Raw genomic sequence first — 17,611 nt, forward strand, 5'->3', positions numbered from 1 at the left:
TCAAATTCAACAAAGGTAGCAGGCGCCCCTCTCTCGGAAGAACAAGGCATGATAACCTGTTCAGTGGTTGTTAACCACATTGAGAGTTCGCAGCCATCTGCTTTTTGCTCACTGTACCTTTCACAGATGGGAAATATCCATTTGCATATCAGTCTTTGTCCTGCCCACATGGGCAGTCCAGCACCGAAATGCTATGGCAATTCCTCTCTGAACAAGAGTACCACCAGCAACCCCATACACCTGTTTCAGCCTTGTTGGGCATCATCAGTGAGGTGAAGCTGAGCCTCTCTAAGCACAGTGAGCAGGGAGTCCACGTCTGGTTGCCCCCAGGTAACCTAGGGTGACCAACCCCAAGTTCCTTCAACAAATTCAACAAAGGTAGCAGGCGCCCCTCTCTCGGAAGAACAAGGCATGATAACCTGTTCAGTGGTTGTTAACCACATTGAGAGTTCGCAGCCATCTGCTTTTTGCTCACTGTACCTTTCACAGATGGTGGTACTCTCGTTCAGATTGGAATTGCCATTGTATTTCGGTGCTGGACTGCCCCTGGGCAGGACAAAGACTGATATGCAAATGGATATTTCCCATCTGTGAAAGGCACAGTGAGTAAAAGCAGTGGCTGCGAACTCTCAAGTGGTTAATAACCACTGAACGGGTTATCATGTCTGTTCTTGCGAGAGAGGGGCGCCCGCTACCTTTGTAATACTATTTGTTAAGGAACCTGGGATTGGTAACCCTAGGTCTCCTGGGGGCAACCAGACGTGGTCTCCCTCTCACTGTGCTTAGAGAGGCATCAGCTTCACCTCACTGATGATCCCCAACAAGGGTGAAACACGTGTATGGGGTTGCTGGTGGTACTCTCGTTCAGATTGGAATTGCCATTGTATTTCGGTGCTGGACTGCCCCTGGGCAGGACAAAGACTGATATGCAAATGCATATTTCCCATCTGTGAAAGGCACAGTGAGTAAAAGCAGTGGCTGTGAACTCTCAAGTGGTTAATAACCACTGAACAGGTTATCATGTCTGTTCTTGCGAGAGAGGGGCGCCCGCTACCTTTGTAATACTATTTGTTAAGGAACCTGGGATTGGTAACCCTAGGTCTCCTGGGGGCAACCAGACGTGGTCTCCCTCTCACTGTGCTTAGAGAGGCATCAGCTTCACCTCACTGATGATCCCCAACAAGGGTGAAACACGTGTATGGGGTTGCTGGTGGTACTCTCGTTCAGATTGGAATTGCCATTGTATTTCGGTGCTGGACTGCCCCTGGGCAGGACAAAGACTGATATGCAAATGGATATTTCCCATCTGTGAAAGGCACAGTGAGTAAAAGCAGTGGCTGCGAACTCTCAAGTGGTTAATAACCACTGAACAGGTTATCATGTCTGTTCTTGCGAGAGAGGGGCGCCCGCTACCTTTGTAATACTATTTGTTAAGGAACCTGGGATTGGTAACCCTAGGTCTCCTGGGGGCAACCAGACGTGGTCTCCCTCTCACTGTGCTTAGAGAGGCATCAGCTTCACCTCACTGATGATCCCCAACAAGGGTGAAACACGTGTATGGGGTTGCTGGTGGTACTCTCGTTCAGATTGGAATTGCCATTGTATTTCGGTGCTGGACTGCCCCTGGGCAGGACAAAGACTGATATGCAAATGGATATTTCCCATCTGTGAAAGGCACAGTGAGTAAAAGCAGTGGCTGCGAACTCTCAAGTGGTTAATAACCACTGAACAGGTTATCATGTCTGTTCTTGCGAGAGAGGGGCGCCCGCTACCTTTGTAATACTATTTGTTAAGGAACCTGGGATTGGTAACCCTAGGTCTCCTGGGGGCAACCAGACGTGGTCTCCCTCTCACTGTGCTTAGAGAGGCATCAGCTTCACCTCACTGATGATCCCCAACAAGGGTGAAACACGTGTATGGGGTTGCTGGTGGTACTCTCGTTCAGATTGGAATTGCCATTGTATTTCGGTGCTGGACTGCCCCTGGGCAGGACAAAGACTGATATGCAAATGGATATTTCCCATCTGTGAAAGGCACAGTGAGTAAAAGCAGTGGCTGCGAACTCTCAAGTGGTTAATAACCACTGAACAGGTTATCATGTCTGTTCTTGCGAGAGAGGGGCGCCCGCTACCTTTGTAATACTATTTGTTAAGGAACCTGGGATTGGTAACACTAGGTCTCCTGGGGGCAACCAGACGTGGTCTCCCTCTCACTGTGCTTAGAGAGGCATCAGCTTCACCTCACTGATGATCCCCAACAAGGGTGAAACACGTGTATGGGGTTGCTGGTGGTACTCTCGTTCAGATTGGAATTGCCATTGTATTTCGGTGCTGGACTGCCCCTGGGCAGGACAAAGACTGATATGCAAATGGATATTTCCCATCTGTGAAAGGCACAGTGAGTAAAAGCAGTGGCTGCGAACTCTCAAGTGGTTAATAACCACTGAACAGGTTATCATGTCTGTTCTTGCGAGAGAGGGGCGCCCGCTACCTTTGTAATACTACTTATCTCAAATCAATGTTATGGACCGCTCAGCCTCCCTCTTCTGTAACCTATAAGCCAACCATCTGTCGCACTTTTCCCCCTTCTCGTAATATGCACATTTGAGATAGCAGTTCTTCTGTTCTGCACGTTCATCTATCAGCATTTTCAACTCTCTCTTCAGTTTTTTAAGCTCAGATACTGCGTCAATACCAGTTGGGTCGGCCAAGACTTTTCGCGACAATTCACTTATCTTTTTCCCAAGTTCTGCCTCTTTAATGTCATTCTGTTTTCTTTTCCCACTAGATATACCAATCAGATGACCACAGATGGTGCATTTAAAAGCTTCCCAAACAGTGCCAGGACTCAAATCCCCAAGATGATTTTCTGCCACAAAGAATTCTATTACTTTTACCAGTTCATCTATTTCATCATCATTCTGTATTCATCCTTCATAAATATTGTTTGTGCATTATATATCGCAAACATAAGTGCATAAGTATAAGTGCATGGTCAGTTAAAAGTATATTACTGATTTCACTCGTATTATAGTACTCCGTCATTTTACCTGCCGTTAAAAACATGTCTAGTCTAGAGCAAACCGAACGTGCTCCGGAAAAGAAATTATATTCCCTATTGGAAGGATGCTCCAGCCTCCAACAATCCTTTAGGTTGTGCTCATAAAGTAAATCTGTCAAGTCCAAATACTGTCTATCAATATGTCCATTAGTTATTTTCCTACTCCTATCCATATTAATGTCTAACACAATATTGAAATCACCACCTAAAATAATATCTCTAGATCCCAAATCTTGTAACGTCTGCGCCACCTTCCTGAAGAAGGACCCATCATCCACAGATGGCGCATAGATGTTACAAAGAGACACCACCTGACCCTGAATATCCACCAGCAGAGCAATTATCCGTCCTTCCCTGTCTGAAATGTCTTTCAATACCTTAACAGGAGTGTTTTTCCTAATCAGGATCGCCACCCCTCTGGATTTTGAGTTGTAAGATGCACCATAGACATTCTCCACCCAACCTTTCCTCAACTTCTCAACGTCATCCTTCTTGAAATGCCTCTCTTGTATGAAACATATATCACCTTTTTGCTCATTCAAAAAATCCAATATTTTCTTCCTCTTATTCACACTATTCAATCCATTGACATTGCATGTCACCACTCGCATATCTTCACTCATATTCTCCACTCTAATTCCCTCCAACTGTACAACAGAATATATATCAAGCAAATGAACTAAACTCAGAAAAATATCCAAACCTTATGCAAGGTACCCAAACCCACCTCTGAAACAGAAGCAGTTCGCAAACCACAAGCTAATGTAACAATATAAATAAAACATTTTAAAATTCCTTGTTTCCTGGCCTCTCCACCCCAATACACTTGAACTAACTATGATACTTATAGTACACACTCAGAAAACCCCAACTCTAACACACTCCCCACATTTAACACCCCCTCATTCCTCCTGACTCAATAACATTTGATATCAATATTAGAACAAAATCCTTATATAACTATTCACTTCCATCCATACCAGAACTTTTGAAACCAACTACATCCTTGCGTCCATTATACCCCTCTCGGTTCACTGTCTAGTCCATATATCCTCAAACATATGGTAAGCACAAGGTCCTGCAATTATAGCCCAAAAGGCCTCAATAGCCATTGACCACATTAATCTCATGGAATCCTGTTGGCATATCAGAATTCAAATTCGTTTTCATCTATCTCACTTTTAATTTGATCGTACGCTCCAAACCCGTGTGAAACTAACAGACATCCCTCCACTATTTATTCAGTCTAATTACACATCACTTGTATACCATTATACAAAATGCAAGAGCTCCAACATTTTAAGTCAATAATTTGTAATTCCATGAAACCATTTGTTGGTCACTCATAATATGGATTAATGAAACTAGGTACCACAACCGTTTCCTTAGTCATGCCAACTTCCCTCCATCCGCCCTTAAATACCCAAGCAAATCTACAATATTTGCGTGTAAGAAAAAACTGTGATCCAAATTGAAAAGATCAACACATACCCATCAATTCCAACCATGCTTGCACCAATTTCATGGGTAAACAAGTCTCATAATTCATGAGTGAAGTATATGGACCACACAGATATATGCCACAAGTCCTCTGCACATTAGACACATCAAAAACCACACTTAACCTGTTTCCCTTCATGCAACTTAGATATTACAAGTCACCTAAACCCCCAAAAATACGCTTCCTGCGGGTATTTATTTCCTTTGTAGTATGTAAATACTTACTGCGGGTATTTACATACTACCTAGGAATACTACATCTAAACTATGCCAAATGCTAATATGCAAACATCTATGTTAATAGATCAGAGTAAGAAAAGAATATTTAAGCCTTCACTCCACAACATCTACGACAATGAGGATTACGGTCTGCTAATGATTCTTAACCACATTTCACCTCATATTATACCATGCAAATAATCTCTCCCTAAATAAGTTTGGGAACATTTACAATTCCAATACGTAATTAAAGTAATTATCTAGGATCTTAGTCCATATTGGGAGCAGCATAACAGTATACAGTTAACAGTTGAAAATAAGTAAGGTAATACTTTAATGAGGCAAGAAGACTGAAGCTAAGAGTCTGTAACAAGATAACACACTAAATGATCAGTAAAAAACATATCCTGTGTCCTATGATGGGTATGTGGCGGACAGATTATGGTAATCAAATGAGGAACATTGCCAATCCTTCCACAAGCTTGAATCTAAATATGTATACAGGTTTCCCATCTCCGGCTCCACATTTCTCCAACATTAGAACAAGATACATGCTGCATATGTCCCCATTTATTGTAATTTTAAACACAACCTTGCCATGTGATCTGTACAGCATGTACCCTGGGTATGGATAGAGGTCTTTGAAAAAGGTTTCCCAAGAAAGAAACACTGTAGAAGAAGAAGAACTCATCAACAGGACCCAGACCAAAAGTTATCGACAAACAAAATGAAGACAGGGTGACAATGCAATCGCAGTTCTCTGATAAGTATCATGCCCAATGTTAAAAGATGGAAACTTAACTGAGAGTTCCCGGGGCAAGATGATGACGGGTAGACAAGATGCAGTCACATACACAGGAAACATCATTATTAAAGCGAGAGTGGCGTTAATGGAACTGGTATTGGTTCTAAATGTCAAATGGCAGGAGAGCATGGTGTGGCCGAGATTGGCCTCTTGGTTTACTCCCCTGCCAGGATGTCAGTTTGGTATCAGGTAATAAAATTGCAGCAAAAATGTTGCTGATCAAATAAATTGTGGCAAAAATGCTGTGGTTTGACCCGGTAAAGGGTTACCCCATTATACCATTTAAGGGGAGCAGGGGTTGCGGGGTGTCCCCCACTCCCTTTAAATGGTATAATGCGTCCGGAGGTTGGGGGGGTTTCTCCTTCATCCTTTACATGATTGTGGCGGCAAAACCACAGCATTTTTGCCACAATATTTTGTATTCACAGACATTTTTGCCGCGATTTTAAGATATGGAACCCCTGGTTTACTCTCCTGCCAGGATGTTACTTTACTTCTTACTCCTGGTTTACTCTCCTGCCTGGATGTCACTTTGCTTCTCACCGCTGATGTGCTCTCCTGCCAAAGTATCCCATTGCTCCTTATATTTCCTTCTTGTGTATGAGTCTCAGAATCTTTATTTATGTGAGGTGTTAGCCTGTCAGGGATTTTTCCTTCTGTATCCACTGTCTCTCTTACCCAGGACACAAAAGCTTTCCACAATTGGATCACCAACACCTTTATAATATTCCCTGTGCCTCGACTTTTCAAGAGAAGGCTCTCTGACCCCTTTTCAACTTGCATGTATTTATATCAATTCCTTTTGTTAAGGTTTGCGTTTTCGTCTCACTTTCACAAATATAGGTGTACGCTTTATTTTCTTCTCCAGAATACAAGGTCAGCGACCGTTCTTTCACATTGTTCTTGTTTGCATTATTTTGTTTGTTATGTTCAATGTTTTTCTCATTTGTATCAGTTTGTTCATTATTTTCAATAATGTCCTCATTTGCATCAACTTGTTCATTGTTTTCAATAACTTCCTCTTGAGCTCTTGAGCTATCAATGCAATCCAACAACTGCTCTCAGCCTCCCATTCCATCTCTCTGGGCTTACTGAACATCTCTAGTGGTACTTGCTGCTTCCTGGTGACTTCTTGCTCGGTCCACTGACTCAGTGTTCATCTAGTCAGCCTGTTCATATTTATCCTGTTTTCTCCTGCACCGGGTTGCTTTTGTTATTCCTTGCTCTCCAAAAGCTACCATCTAGTACAGACCACATTTGCCAAGGTAGACTTAGTCTAGCTTCTGCTCCATATGTTAATGTCGGGACCACTTTACGTTTATAAAACCTTAAAGTTGGTAGGAGTGTGAATCTTCTGTATTGTTTATGCATTACATTTGCTTATGCCATCAAAGCCATCCCTTTTGCTTTTAGTTCAACGACCCACGGATGGTCATTTATACTTCAGTTTATTTTCACTCCCATGTATAAAATTGAAACAACAACTTGCAATTTCTTTTGACCTACGCTCCATCTGAATCACAGCTTCTTCTTGTGTCTTAGCGAGTGGAGAATCATGATTTTTGATTTCCCAAAAATTATCACCAGCTCGTTTTCAGTCATGTACTCTTGGAGCTTGTTTAGTTTTCTCTTCAGCCCGATTGGAGTTTGATCAATTATGACTAAGTTGTCGGTGTAGAGCATCCACGCTAGGTCATCAGATAAGATCTTAGGCAGAAAGGCGATTGGACTGCCTACATCTGTTTGTAAGGTCAGACAAGTACAGGTTGAACAAGGCTGTTGCTAGTGAGCAGCCCTACTTAAGACCTCTGTACGTGTTGGTTTCCTTAAACAAACACCCACTACAATTTACCGGGAGGATAGCTCAGTGGCAACATTCTCGCCTTGGAAGCAAGACCACACAAAGCAACGCAGGTTCCACCCCCGGGGCCGCGCTTAGAAACCTCTGGGTATTTAAGCGCGTTATAAATACGCAACTAAGACAAAAAAAATAAAACAATTACACAACTAAAACAAAAAATATCCCTGTAACAGCGCCTCGATGCCTGCGGGCTGTGTGAGCGCTTTAAAAATGCAAAAATAAATAAACTCAATCTGACGTTCAGAACTGTCTCAGTGTAAAAGGCATTTATTGCTTGCAAGGTGTCTAACGGGCATCCTCAGTTCACCAGTTTCTTCCACAGGCACTCTCTTATCACACTGTCAAAAGCTTGCTTTTAGTTAAAAAAGGCCAAATAGATGTTTGTTTCATTTTTCATTGCGTTTCATTTTAAGATGTTTCATAAAAATAAGTTTAGAGAAGTTCCAGTTCCGTTAAAAAAAACAGTTTGATGCTGGTCAATGTGACCTTCTTCTAGAGCCCATGCTGTTAAACATTTCAGAAAAAGAGTCACTTAGAGCTTGCCAACAACATCCAAAAGGGCAATATGGTGGTAATTCATTGGATCCTCCCTATTGCCCTTTTTAAATATTTGAATGATTACAGACACCCTCCATGACCGTAGTAACTCCATTCGGTTACCCGTTCATATAGGCAGAACATAAATTCAACCCAAGGTCTAAGGTAGCTTTTTAACATGTGGTTGGTCAACACGTCAGGCCCTGGGACTCTTGATGAGCTAACCTTTCTGATAAAATCCTCTATATTACTTTTGTCAAAAGTAAAATCCCCTTCTGTATATCATCCATTTCAGTCTGCTCAGGTAGATTATCCACACGATATTTACAACGGAAGTGTCCTCATTGATTGATTTCTACTGCACTAGGTGTGCATCTATTCAAAGAGGCCAATCAGTGGCTATTGATTCTTTTATATCAGCAAGAAAAAAGACATAATCACTTAGACTTTTCTGTCGTTTCACAAAGCAGAGTCTTTAAGTCAAAGAGAAACATGACAGATATTTCCAACAGTATGTTTTTCACCAGTGCTGAATTTAAGTGGAACACTACTCTGTTTGTCTGTGACACCTTTGGGAATTCTACAATCTTTATGTCTTCAGACGTTATTGCACGCAAGTCAGGGATGTGATGAAAGAGTCTTAGAGTATTTGAATGGTTCCGGATCAAACCATCTTCAGCTGGAAGCATTCTTTCTAAAGTCAACTTGTTCCCCCAAACTTGATACATTTCCTCAATTTCTTCAAAACTGTTTTTCCATTCTCCATATCTCTTTCCAAATGTCAAGAAATCCAGGGCAATTTTAATCCCTTTGGGCAGATGGCTAGCCATCTTTCTTCCAGAGTTCAAAAGGTACCTATATCAGTATCAGACCTACTCTCCTTTACAGTTCCATCTCTGTTGTCATCTTTTCCACCCAATTGATTGTTGGTTGGGTTTCCAAACTGCCCTCCCATCTCTGGAGTGCTGTTTGATCCATTGTTCTAGGGAACACTTGCACAAGTAGCACGTCAAAGTAGTAAATTAACATACTGGGAAATCATCTACTTCCGACTCAGAGTAATTAGTTTCCCCCGGTATTTCTTCACTCACTGGGCCAACATAGGAAGTAGAACCTTTTTATTTACATTTTTTGTTGGAAGTTCTCAACTTGTCAGGTGCAACCAACATTTCCTCAGGGGGTGGTAGGGATAGATTTCTCAAAAACATCTTTGCTCTATTTGATTTTGTCTTTTTTGTCTGCAGCATATGTTTCTGTTCCTTCTTTTGCTGCTCTTTCAAGTTCTCTTTTGACTTTCTTTTCATCTTGTTCCTATTTAAGATTGGATAGGTATTGCATGTTGGGACAGGTTCTCAGGCTCTGATGAAACTTCATTCCTTGATCTTGATGTATGGATACTTAGGACATCTCTCTCCAGCATAACCAATGACTTTTCAGGATCCTCATCATGTTCAATCAGAAGTCTAGTTTGAGGTATTTGATGTTCTTTTAGTTCCTTTGAATTTTTCATGTGTCCTTTGTTATATGCTACTAATACGCTGATGCTGACATTGCCACTTAGTACTTGCTGTGCTGTTGCAATTGTGGTACCAGGAAATTGCTTGTACCAAACAATGAGTTTTGAGATTATTGTGCTTCTTCTCCTAGTAAAAAGGACATAATAACAGTAATTAATCAAATCTGATATGTGTGAAGGATCTGGGTATTTAACAACAGTTTTATTGGTAGTGCAAAGTATGTTAGAAGTAGGCAAAATTAGGTTGGATTTTGGTGTTCCAATGTGTTCTTCAGTTTCTGCATTCAAGGCTTGGAGGTAGTCCTCATTGCTAATAGAATTTGGAAGATCCTCACATGGATAAGGAACTACCCCAACCTGGCACTCGGCAGGATGTTGTATAAACCCTGACCATAGAACCCCCCCACATTCCAAAGATCACACCTTGCCTGTGTACATTGCAATATATACTTATCCAAAGATGTTACTATATTAACAAGATTATGCATTGCTAATATTGTCTGTACAATGTTATCAGGTTCAGCTAAAGCTATGCTAGTACATGTTAATGCAAGCAAGTTGCCCATATTAATTATGACTTACTCTGCAGGGGCTACAGCCCTTTTTCAATGATTGACATGCACCCATGTTGGGTGTTCCAGGACCTTCACCGCTGAGTTGGAAGGAAGAAGAACCAAGAATGATCCCTCCCACTTAGTGGCTAGAGCGGTTTTCATTTTTGGTGGACTTGCTCTCACTGGGTTGTATCGAATGACCTGGCGTGGCTGGTTCTCTTTCTTGCATAACTGCTTGAAACTGATTATGAATGATACTGACAGACTATATTAAGGTCTTAAAATACTCAAGCAATAAGTCACCAGGCAGTTGCAATGATCAGGCACAGTTTTCACAGGAGGTGGTACATCTAATGAAGTAGGTCGCCCATAGAGAATCTCATAAGGGTGTAGCCTGGTTTTCTTACTTGGGGTGCTTCTCATATTGAATAGAACCAATGGGAGGCCTACCGGCTACTTTAACCATTTTTCCTGACATAACTTAGCTAGCTTATTCTTTAAAATCCTATAACATATCTTTACTGTAAGTATAGGACGAGGGCCCAGAATGAAGAATGCGCCAAAAAATATACATTGCAGTAGAGATTTATTTTATCAAAAAATTTCCCTTTTTGATGACACGTGTTTCGGCCTTATCTAAAGCCTTTTTCAAATCAGGGCCTTCAAACTTAGTAATCAGTACAAACTGTATATTCCCGAAAATGAGCTAAATAAGTAAAGCAAAATTATAAGACACCATTGTTTCATACATATTTGTTAAAGTGTTAACATTAGATAATTGAAACAAACGAAAACCAAATACTGATTAAAAAAAGGGGGTGGTGATGGGGAGGATGCATGGGAAAAGAGAGAAAGAGAAAAAAAGAGAAAAAGGCGGAAGAAAGTATTTCGTCTTTTTGTTTGATACCTCTTTGTAATTCACAAATGAATTCAAAAAGGATATCGGATGATTAAAGTGTTACCTTATAGTTTCTGATGCACTTTTTTACTTTTCAAATGTTTCTGTTCATCTTTCACTGGGTTGGATCCCTTTGGGACATAAATGTCATGACTTAGAAATTATGATTTCATTGCGTTAACGTGAAGAAGATATGGGTTGTTATTTTAAACTATTAAGGTTTACTTCACAATTGCCATTTCATTATAAAAGTTTTGTTGAGTGCCTTTAATAAAAAAGCGGTTAAATTAAGGCCATGATGCCACTATGTATCGTGGCACACACTGCCATGAGATGCAAAATAATCTCAAATATGTTAACGTGTTCAGTGTCCAAAGTGCAGGTAGATACTTAATTTATTAATCACAGTTACTTGTGGCTGTCAGGAAATCGCGCATAGCCACGATAATGAAACTACTCCCAAATACGGTGAGTTCAGTATTTATAGAGTCCGTACTAAATGCGGTTGTTAGTCAATTTAACAAAGTGAGCTTAAACTTTTTAGATGGTCTCTTACCTTCTCTCGAATCTTTCCGCATCTAATCGCGACTCGCAATCCTCGAGGGGGTGCCGAATGGCGTTCTCCCTCGATATAATGTTTACAAGCTGATTCCATGGAAACAGACTCACCAGAGTCCTATCTCGATAGCTATTGTGTCGGATAGCCTCATCCGTATCGCAGCCATATTTTGGGAAGGTGATCGCCATATTATCAAGGCATAGAGAGCAGAGCTGCCCAATTTAAAAGGATGTGGTGGCCATTGTTAAAGTTCTGCAATGCCGTGTCATTTAACATATGTGTTATATATTTTCCATTCTTATAATGAAAATATAGTTGAGTTAAAGTGAGAGTTCTGAAGTAAATAGTATAATCCTTTGGCAATTTGAAAGGAGAGTATTCATTTGAACACGTTTATAAACTAATATGTAGTTGTGCTAATAATTTGCGGCCATGTTAAAGGATTCTAATTACAATCTGTGAAATAATAGGCGAATAAGCAGCCTAATATCACTCATCTCGGCCATTTAGTAGTCATAGATTAATGGCACACATTATTTTACGACTCAGATCACCTCACTCTTTACATACGCGAAAACTGTACAAGAGAGAACCGTTTAAATTCAGTCATATTGCTTTTATAGAATTAGTAAAGATAAAGGCGAATTGGCCTAATTAAATCTTGATTAGTTAGTGAGTTAAACACCGTTGGCTTGGTAGGTCTTCAGCCGATATAGCGCTAATATCACCCCAAATGAGGTGATTATGAATCTCGATATTAGAAAAGAGAAGTGTGATGTGAGTTATCAAGTTATGTATATTTTCAAATGTAGTGGGTTAGTCGTGTTGATATAAACGGAAGACGTGTTAGGCATTAGCACTACCTGGTACAATTCTAGGAAGGACACCTATTCGAAAACACACTGTTGTCCTTAGTACATATAGTGGGTTATTAAAGTAAGCAAGAGTTGATGAAGATGTATTTAGCAGTGACCCAAACTGATAGAATTATAAGAAGGACACCATCTCATTGTCCGTGTTTAAGCCCTGAACAGTTGTGTTCAATTTACAGATTATTCCGGCTTTTGCCTGTCGTAATTTCTTCTCTTTGTTACCCCCTCTTTTGCCTAGTGTGATTCTCTTGAGGCCTATGAATCGAATGTCCGCCTTGTTGTCCATTTGATGTTTTTGCTGCCAATGACAGGCAAGGGGTAGTCTTGGATCCTCGCTCCCAATCTTGGCCAGGTGTTCTCCTACACGGGTCCTTAATTCTCTTATTGTGCTGCCTATATACACCAAATTACAAACACAAATGATACCGTATAGTACATACTTTGTTTTACAGTTGATTGGCTGTACAATTTTCAACTCCTTATTATTGATATCTCTGAAAAAGTTAGTTTTAGTACGTGCATACTTGCACATTGTGCACTTTCCACATTTTCTAAATCCGTCGCTTGGAGATTGTAACCAATGTGTTGGTTGCTCCATATCCAGGTCAGGTAATTTTGACGGTGTTGCTTTGCACCTCGTCCTTCCCTCCAGTCCTCCTGGCCAGTGATAGTTTATTCTTCAATGTGTCTGCTCGTCTATATATAATCCTCGGTTTCGCATCAATGTGGTTTGCAATGTTCTCATCCAATTTCAATAGAGGCCAATACTTGGAAAGAATCTTGTGCAAAGTTTTGTGATCACTGCTGTATTTTGTGATGAACCCTACTTTCAGTTGTTTAGTCGGTTTGTTACTTGGTACTACAGTCTGTTCTTGTGTGATTGTTAAGCTTTTGTCCATAGCTTTTTTCACACATTTCTCTGAGTATCCTCGGGCTAAGAATCTTGACTTTAACAATCGGCACTCTTTCTCAAAGGAGTCAAATGTTTGGCAGTTCCTTTGTGCACGAATGAACTCTCCAGAAGGTATATTCAAAATGGTTGGTCTGTGGTGGCGGCTTCCTGCATGTAGTGTCGAGTTTGCTTCAGTCGGTTTCCTAAAAGTACAGGTTCTGAGTTGATTTTGTTCTACAAATATTGTTAGGTCCAAAAAATGTATTGTTTTCTCATCGCAGATAGCAGTGAATTGTATTCCCAGCTGATTATCATTAATCCTGTTCGTGAAGTCTACAAATTCAAGATTAGTGCCTCTCCATACAATCAGAACGTTGTCAATATATCTCAGCCATTTGAAAAGTTCCTTTTGGTTTGATTTGTCTTGATAGATAATGATGTCTTCAAATAGACCCAAGAAAATGTTAGCTAGGGCAGGGGCGTATTTGGTGCCTCTTGACTGAGGCCGGTTGGATGTGATAGGTTATATTGGATCTTTAATGTGGTCTTGATAGTATTGTATCGGGGGTCCTCTAAGAGCATGTAATCAAAATTGTACCATCAGTAATCCAAAAAGGAGTGTACACCAGGCAAGAAGTAATGCTGTTTATTACAGTTGGGCAAGCACAAATCAAACTGCATATTTGAACAAAACTAATTGATGAGAGCTAACAAAACCACCCACTGCGGTCAAATCGTTTATTCAGCGAATACAATGTTTGCATGGTTAGAAACAGTTGCACATAGTGGTTCAAGTTATTGCGTGTCCCACGAAGCAAATTGGTTGGGTTGAATCAGTCCCTTCTAGCTAGACATACGTTAGTTAGAAATGATTGGAGCGAACAGACCTGCCCTCCCCTGGCTCGTTCCCTTCCCTCGCCATGCCACATTAGTTGCCGCTCCTCCCAGTAAATTAGTTGTTGATAGAAACTACATAATCGTTCTGACCTCTGGATATTTATTACCTGCCATTTATCAGCACCCATAGAAAAAACATGAGACAATCTTAGCTGGTGGCAAGGGAGACAGTCACACGGCATGCAACCAATGAGGCGCCTTGTAGACATCAACAAGGACACAGTATACTTGTTGCCTTTTAGGGACACCAAAACTCACTGTTTGATTGGCTCCTCCTGGACTGCCCCTTCATTCCACATCCTGCTTCCCAGACCCACCTGCCAAAGGGCAATTTTAACTGCCAATTGTGCTGTGCGTGTGCCTCCCCAAACATTTCTTGGTGAATTTTAGTTCCCCTGGCCTCTACGAGTACCTGTCAGACTGGCTCACTGACCTTGTATGTACCAGCAGGTTCTGTCCCCAGCAGCTGCTTTCCCCTGGGGACGGTCAGCCTGTATGAATCTTCCCTCACCCCACTGCATTTGTGCATTTTCTAAGTAGCCTGCTGTGAAGGACCTGCCTGAAACATCCCCATGTGTTCCACTGTGCAGCAGCATCCTACGTTTTTGTGTGACCATATTTATCATGCTCCCCCATGCTCCCTCTTGAGCACCTCCACCCCTGGCTTCTCGGGCCGCGTATGTGATCTAGGCACGTGTAATACAGCCTTCAATTATACCTTATCCCACTGCCGGAGTTGCCTCCTCCCATCCCCGCTATTCCTGAAACTGGTAAATGCGCCCCCCTGGATAGCACTGTATCAGCACCTTTATTGCAATAATTTTCACAAAGTGAATGCCCTGATCACTGTTAATTCACAAAGGTATCCCTTATAAAGGTACATAATTGTCACTACAGTTAACACATCTGCCTTTCTATAAGGGTAGGCTTCAACCCAGCCCGAAAATGCCTCTACAACTATGAGTAGATACTGCCACTGAGCATAAATGGGAACTGCAGAAAATCAATCTGCAGTCCCACAAATGGCCCATACAGGCGTGGATGTGACCCCTGTGTAGAGAAGCATCGCTCCCGTGTTGTCTATATGCTGGGAACAAGAGTGTGAGACATGTGCAGTGGTAAAGGTGCCGGAGCCGCTATCCCCTTACCGGCCCATTGCGAGGGTCTGCTCGCGGGACCCACTCTGGACGCCTGGTTTTACCAGACGTACTTAGCAGGTCCCGCAAGCGGCCCAGCATGCTAACAACGGGCGCGTCATTAACGGGACCGTTGTTAGCATGCTCCCCATTCCCATTGAGGCCTATGGGGGCTCAAATGGGAATGGGGATGGTCCATGTCCGGGTTCCCTGAATGGGGAAATACCGGGCCCGCCAAGGTTGGAATGGCCCAGTATTTCCCCATTCAGGGAACCCGGACCCGGGTTTGGGGGTAGCCATGCCCCTACTAGGGGCATGGCTACCGCCAAATTCGTAATGATACCCAATGTAATTGGCTGGTTGAGCAGTGAGCTATTATTCAGGGAGTGACAGTGTGAGCGAGTGTGACAAGTGTGTGTGAGTGACTTTGGCGAGTGAGTTGGGGCAAAAAATGGCAGTGAGTTAGTTGGAGCAAGTGAGTGAGCGTGTACAGTGTAGAACAAACACTGTATTATTTATTAGTCCATCTGTATATCTTTGACATATACACCTTTATACATACAGACTAGTCATAGTGTTCAATTAAGTTATACCCTACACGCGGCACTGATCGTACTATAGAGGGGCACTTCAAAGTCCAAAACCCAAATGTATTCTATACATGTGGACCTGAGTAGCAGTGTATATTTTTTTTATTTACACGCCCTCCTCCGGCCACACTCCCTTTCATTTCCTATCCTATTAAAATGCGCAAGGTTTCTCTAATTCTACTGGGAATCCGTCCGCTCAGCAGGAACTTCACTAAAGAAGTCATTTAACCAGAGGTTTGTTGAATCGTAGCCGTCTCGTGATGCCAACCTAATGAGCACAGCTTTCTTTCACCCGAGTCTTGCATTAGCAAACATTGAGCTAACTGCAGTGCACAGAGTGGGCCTCCCATGCTCTGACAAATGGCAGGAGCTTGACCTCCCATGAAAAGTCACGCACTTAGGGACGGATGCACGCGGACACAAATGCAACATGGCGGCCGAGTCAATTACACGCAGCAAATACCAAAGAGGTTTGAACGTAATTGTAGAAAACCAATTAAACATGAGTAAACAACGTGCAATGTGTGCACGCCACACAGAGGCGAGTGCACGAGGAAAACCCATGATGAACCAGGCATGAAACCCGTGATACCATTATCTTGAACTATAAAAGTAATGCTGAACCAGACACCAACATATTAAACATTCCCATATATAAGAATGGGAATATCATCTTTGCATATAGTGCTTCTTGCCAGTTTCTTTCCGCTTCTATGTGCGGAACAAATAGTCATCATTATTATGGGCAATGCTGCCAGGTACCAAGCGAGGCCTGTTAACCTTTGCCCCATAGCAGTCAGGCTTGGGAGAGAGGGGCGTGCAGCAGCCCAACAAAGGGGGCTGCGCTCCCTCTACCCCCACCAATGCCACAAGGTGACATGCAGTCGCCGGCCAGGAGGACTGGAGGGAAGGACGAGGTGCAAAACAACACCTCACCCTTCCTTCCAATTTAGGTGACATGCGCACAGGATGCACAAGGAGGCAGGAATACAACAACATACATGCCAACATTCAGACACAGCTGGGAGAGAGATTTCCAAAGGGAAATCGGGAGACCAACATTTCCCCATAGGAATGTATTGGGGCTACAGTTATTTCAGGCGGGAGACAGTGAAAAATAGCCCGATGTTATCGCCTAAATCGGGAGGGTTGGCATGTATGCAACAAAGAAAAGCACCCCAGGTGCTCAGACAGTCGGCGCCTGCCGGCCTGGTGGCTGGCACCACAGCCCCCACACAACAAGGACACAGGGCCCGCCCCTGGGCCCAATATAAGGGCTGCTTTGCAGCAGTAAACCAGAATCAGTTTGGGTCCCTGCACAGGGAGTTTGGGTCCCTGCACAGGGAACCAAACTAAAGAGTACTTTGCGTACACATAGTCTCTTTCTTTTCACATGGACGAGTTTGCTGTGTACTCACCGTCTCGCCGTTTTTACAAACATTGCCCTGTTCAATCTTGCATTCATGAGTTACTGGCTGGAGTTTGTACTTACTCCACTGCAACCTGTGTCATCGCGGACCTCAAGGAGACTCCATACGGCGCCAGCCGGAAAACCATTACCAAAAAATAAAAACACCCAGGCTGTGTACGAGGACACTGGGAAGAAGGCACCAGGTGCAGAGGAGTAGAAGCTGTGTCATCACGGTATTCAGTACCCTTTGGGAACACTACACACAATTAAGACTACAAGTGGCAGTACACATTCACCTTTGGTA

The sequence above is a fragment of the Ambystoma mexicanum genome, chromosome 8 (assembly GCF_040938575.1).
Source record: "Ambystoma mexicanum isolate Mex_15411 chromosome 8, UKY_AmexF1_1, whole genome shotgun sequence".
Lineage (NCBI taxonomy): Eukaryota > Metazoa > Chordata > Amphibia > Caudata > Ambystomatidae > Ambystoma > Ambystoma mexicanum.